Source organism: Tasmannia lanceolata, unplaced genomic scaffold, assembly GCF_043159265.1.
Source record: "Tasmannia lanceolata isolate RefF3 unplaced genomic scaffold, GAP_Taslan_0.1 ptg000008l, whole genome shotgun sequence".
In the NCBI taxonomy this organism is placed as follows: Eukaryota; Viridiplantae; Streptophyta; class Magnoliopsida; order Canellales; family Winteraceae; genus Tasmannia; species Tasmannia lanceolata.
The window spans coordinates 32559364-32565363 of record NW_027518685.1 but is presented as its reverse complement, the minus strand read 5'-3'; the positions used below and the strand labels follow the sequence as shown (position 1 = coordinate 32565363).

At 39.4% G+C, this 6000-nt stretch overlaps 1 protein-coding gene across 1 annotated transcript in view; it reads right to left on the bottom strand.

The window, feature by feature from the left end:
- Positions 1 to 2284: 2284 nt before the first annotated feature.
- The window catches only part of LOC143882885 (uncharacterized), a 62736-nt gene continuing 59020 nt past the window's right edge, over positions 2285 to 6000 (bottom strand). The window contains exon 24 of the mRNA XM_077386273.1: positions 2285 to 2709. The gene's annotated coding sequence lies outside the window, so the exon portion shown is untranslated. The remainder of the gene's footprint in view (positions 2710 to 6000) is intronic.

The following is a 6000-nucleotide window of genomic DNA, read 5'->3' as shown; positions in this document are numbered from 1 at the left end:
TTGGGTTCAGGTTGAATAAATGGAAACTCGGGTCGGGTTGGCCTCAACTCGACCCAACCCGAGTTGCACCCCTAGTAACAAATAACCACTTCACATGTTAGCAACTTCCTCTGGGACATGATATCAATGCTACAACGTTTTAATAAGATGTGTTCTCAAAAAGCTGTTACAAGCACTTTAAATACTAAACAACAAGATGTTCCACGCATCTTAAAACATTGCAGTGCCGATATCATTTAAACTCCTAAGCTTCCTCCATTTTTTATGCTCTTTTCTTCAAAATGGCAAAATTACCATTCACTATGTGATGTGGTGTGGGAGGGGGAGAGAATTGAGATGGCATGAGTGAGGAGATGGTCGAAAGTGGCTGGAAAATAATGAAAAAAACCATGTTTTTCAGTCACTCCACACCTAGTTTTTCTTTTCCATGGTTTGCAGCCACTTCTCACCTTGTCTTCACTCCTCAATTCTCTCCCTTTCCCACCCTCTTCGCACTCTGCCACCACTTGACAAACAATTATTCGATTAAGGAAAGAAAAATATGAAAAGAATCATCAAAACTTTAGTGGCTACATCAAACTCAAAGGTGTCTCAAGAAAGAAGCTACCAATTTTCAAGAGAAAACACCTCACACAAGTAGAAAAGACACCCTGAGATAGACTTCCTAGAATTGAGGTACTCAACAAAATTCAAATTTAAATATCAAATCCCCTTGAGATGATCAAATGTCTTTATTCAACCGACTGGTCATCATAGTCGATCAGAAAAACCCAATGATCTATTGAAAATCTTCAAAATGCATAAGCCACAAGGGATATCTACAAGAGTCTAGAACATAAAAATGAGAAACTACATAGAGCTTTTTTTCAAGGAAGAACTCATTTTACGAGGAATTATTCATGAATCTCTCAAAGAAAAGCATCATATAATTATTACGCATACGAGAACAGTAACCTCAATGGATGCATAAACTATTACAAATAGTTCATGCTTGGTTATCTTTGTACTTGCTTTTCACTTCCAATGTTCATAAATCTATTAAATCATGGAAGTTCATCTGATTGCCTCCAAGGACTCCCATGTGTGACTCCAAAATCATAGTCAAGTGAAAACAAGATAAAATTCAGGGTAATTGATGATGTTCTTATTACTCGAAGAGTGTTATTTGTAATAGGATACGTGAATTTTCCTAAAAGTTACCCGCTACCTATTTCTTTCTTTAGATCAAAGAGCTCAACTCTAGAAACCAATGATCCCCTTCCAAGACTTGATATTCTCTAGGAATTTCTCCCCCAAAACAAAAGCTGAAGCCTGTAGTTTTAGGTGTTCAGCTCGGGTCGGGTCGGGTTGAGGCCTAAGAACCCTTTTTTCCAACCCGAAGCCAACCACACCCAATATCCAATCCGACCCCGACCCAAATAACCCTTTTTCCCAACCTGAATCTGACCCGACCCGACCCAAGTTTTAAGCTTACAAATAAATAAATTTCATAAAAAATATCGGGTTTCACTCGGTTCGGGTGCCCAAACCCTCAACCTGAATCCGACTCGAACTCAACCCAGGTTGGACCCGAACCCAAACCTGACCCGACCCGACTTTTTTAGGGTATCTCGGGTCAAGTCAGTTCGGGGTGGATTTTTTCACCTGTAGTCATTTTACCTTCAGAATGTGTGATATGATTGATGTGCGATTAAATAATAGTGCGAACAAGAATTCAACTAATGATTTTGGGTTTAGAAGCACTTCTATGAAGAGATCTTTGATCCAACTAACGATTTTCACTTTGGAAGATTGGAGAAGGGACAAGTGGAGATGCATCGGCCATCGGGTACATTGGGTAAGAGAAGAGTGTAAGGGTTTTGTCTTTTAAGTTTCAAGGAAGAAATGGGAAAAAAATTATATTATGAAGCTCAAGACAGGATGTGTTGGCCAGGTTTTACAGCCCCACATGCTATGTCTGGGTATAAAATGGTGGGCTCCAACCATGTTATAGGAAAAAAGGTTTTCTGATAAAACTTTCTTAATGACAACGGAAAGAAACATGGTTAGTATGCATTATAGATAGACATAGGAATGGTAAATTGAAAGGCAACCTTGCAAAACCCAGCCGCAAGGGCGCCTCATCGGTTCCACATCACCTAGTTACATTTATAACAACACTAAAAGTAAGAAATGATAAAAACAATTTGAGTGATGTGGATCCAAGGAGGCGCCCCTAAAGTTGGAGTTTTGCAAGGTCGAGAGAGAGAGAGAGAGAGAGAGAGAGAGAGAGAGAGAGAGAGAGAGAGCAATTGATGATAGCTAAAACAATTTGGCAATCTGATTTGTATGTGGTGGACCACACTGTACAAGGCCAACCAATGTTGTGGTGGGTGGATTTTGTCATGTCACCTAACTTCTGAACTGGATGGTTTATTGGCTATACTGACTCATGAAGATACATATTCAAGCATGTTGGCCCCTAGACTCATTTCAAAACTGGAATACCACCATGCTTGAACAAAAAAATTGTCAATGAAGTTAGGTATTCGAGCACAAGCCTAATATGTACACTAGCCTCATCCATGACAAAACAAAAGAGCATCCGCCAAGTAGGGAATTTGACTACTGCATCATCCAAGTATCAGTGTTTGCTTAAGCTGATGGGATCTTTTAGTAGCCTACTACATCTTGTCCATGAAGTTTTGCTTCTAAAATTGGGAAAGGATCCTGTGTGAAATGTAATGAGTTTAGTAGTTCCTCCTCCAAGGTTCATGTAGAAATTCATGTATAGAAAACTGATATATGATTGACAAGGAATGCATTTCAATTTTGATGAGCAAACAAAAAAAATGAGGAAGGAGAGGCTGCATGGGTAATTGCTTTTAATATTTCCAAACTAAATAGTGAATTCATGGGATTTGTACAAATATAATCAGGCTCAGACTCCTCTTAATCTACAATTTTTTTTTTTGTGAAAATAATTGAAATGCAAGAAAAAGATAAATTAAATGAAAAATACAAATTGAGGACATGAGATTTATGTAGTTCATCATGTTAAGTGACTGCATTCATGGGTGAATGTGATCCAAGAGCTTCCACTCCAAGCAAATATTACACAGTACAAGATACCCCAAAAGCTCTAAAACAAGAGCTTATATAGAAACTCAACCATAAATATAACATTATTTTCATCTTTTTAGAAAGATTTTATATTATATGTGGGCATGTTGGTTCCCGCAGAAGATAGGCCGTGCCCCAAAAATCTTCTCTATAGGATGATCCTAAACTTTGATTTGTGGAGGTTTCTATACCGAAAATTTTTAAACTTTCTGAGCCACCCATTTTACAATGTTAGAATAGGGGGATCTCACCGTTGGATTGGGTTGAGATTAACTGTTGGATCAACTTGGTGGTGATTAGGCAAGTGGGCTAAATGAAGTAACCCGGCTAGATTAAGCAATTAAATTAAATTAGTAGTTTTTAGAATATTCTATTGTTATCTCTTTCCATAGTTGTCTTGATTTATTGCTATGTTAATCATGTAAGTGCTCTATAAAAGCACCGATTGATTCTCTTTGTAATCATCCAAGAATTAGTGAAATCTCAGAATTTGTCATGGTATCAGAGCGGGTTGATCCGACCTAGCGCTGAGCACAACATACGCAGTTCCGTTCTCTGGTGGACGGCGTCTGATCTAGCCGTCCGCCGAGCCATCGTTCTCCATCACCATGCCGCACCACACCGCTGCTACGCTTGCGGAAATTCTGTCCTATTTGTTGCATACTTTCTCGCTTTTTCTTTGTTCTCCATACAGTTTCCACATTATGTAATTCTCAATCTACAGCTTTCTTGGTGCCCCCAAATTGCTTCCTCTATTCCCCGTCCCAAGGTCCTAGGGCTTTCATCTACTCCAAGCCCTGACAAAACCACTCTTGCCGTGATGATGGAGGATTTGTCCTGTGTGTGGGCGTTCGGCTAGCTTCCTTGCTGAGCACAACACACAAAATTATCTCTTTCTCTCTGCCTAATGTGGAGTTTTTGAGACTCTGGAGGTGAAGCAAATAAAGACAAGCAAAAGAAGTAAGAACAAAATAGTAAAGAGACCGATTATGTGTCCCTTTTACCTACAAACACCCATTCTCTGCTTTTCAATGCCTTACACCCAATTTTTCTTTCTCGCCTATCTCAGGTTCACAACACACATTCCAATGCAGTGGTTTTGTTGCATAAAAAGTTTTCCATCATTACCCTCCTCTCATGCCGTCCTTCACCAACAACCCACTGCAATCTTTTTCTCCTTTCCTTTCCTATCATGGTGAAGAAGGGACAGCTCATCCCAAATCTATTCTCAACTCATCAATGGCAGTCAACGAAGAGGAGAAAACCCCATTCATTTAGCAATTGTTTCTTTTTTCCATTCTTATGACGTCCTTTCTCATCAAGTATTTTTGGCATCATACATGGTTGTAGATAACAGAGGATTTTGTCAGAAAGGAGGATTGTGTGTGGCGGTTCATGGAGAGAAGGGTGAAAGTAACACCCCTTCACTTTGATCCAACACCCTTCTAATTTCAAAATGCTTCAATGAGCTTTTGATTGATATAGACACGCCTTTGATTTCATTTTCCATATTTTTCCCCTTGCATTTTTAATGCACTCATTTTCTTGCAAGTTCTCCATATTTGATAAATGCACCCTTTTTCATGCATGTCAAAAATTTCCAATTGATGATTGCCGTTGTGATCCAAGCCGCTAGTTGTCGTCTCCCTTTCTTTCATATTTGTTCAATTCCATCATCCTTCTATTCAATTGAGGTACCTTTCTTAAGGTGCGTGCCTAAAATATTATCTCCTTTCAGGTGCTTCATTTCTTTTGAAGTGCGTGCCTGAAAGAATCTTCTTCCACTCCCAAAACTCTAAAGAGTCGTAGAGCAATGTATTTATTGGTGGTTGCGCGACCTTTGAGTTTCCAATACCAAGAGGATCGGTAAAATCGACCCATGTTATCTTGCCCATCGAGGCTTATTATTACCCATTCCGACATTGGTCCATAGTGACATGTTCTTACTCGTTCATCGAGGTTTGAGTATCATCTGGCCCCATTGAGGCCATGATTTGCTATGATTCATTGGCTCTCTTCGCAACACATTAACAAAGCGGCAATCAACATGAGTCATCATCATCGGCAACATCAATCAACATCATCAAGGGATCTTCGTATCAACTTTTGACCGTGTGCATTGAATTTGGTGGATTTTGATTACATTTGTAATTTGGGAATTCTATTGTATTGGGAAAATTCTATTGTAATCAAACGTATGTCGATTTTTCAATCCACATACGTTTGAGGGGCCATGTTAGAATATGGGGGATCTCACCGTTGGATTACGTTGAGATTCACCGTTGGATCAACTTGGTGGTGATTAGGCAAGTGGGCTAAATGAGGTAACCCAGTTAGTAATTAGGTTAGATTAGAATATTCTATTGTTATCTCTTTCCATAGTTGTCTTGATTTATTGCTATGGTTATCATGTAAGTGCTCGATAAAAGCATCGATTGATTTTTGTTGAGAGAGAAAAAGAATAAAGGAAATTGGTGAGTTTAAGTGTGCTCCCCTCACTTATGTATTTATATAAAAGAGAGAACATACAAATGACCACTATGCCCTGAGGCTTGTAACACACACATACATCTAACACTCCCCCTCAAGCTGGAATGTAGATATTATACATTCCAAGCATGTTACAAATGTCATTTAGTTTGGGCTTAGTGATGATGTCAGCTAGCTGGTCCAATGTTACTGGGTCTCCCTCCCACCCTCCTACCCGTGATCCAAGGTCGTCGACCCCAAACATGGGTCGTTTTCGACCCGAATCACCAAAAATGGCAACCTGGGCGACCAGCAGGGAAGGGAGAGATGCATAGAGAGAGGGAAGAAGGGAAAAGATAAAAAAAAAACCTCTCATTTCCAGCTTTAATTTAATCATACCTCATTGGAGGCCGAAAAAGAGAAGAATCT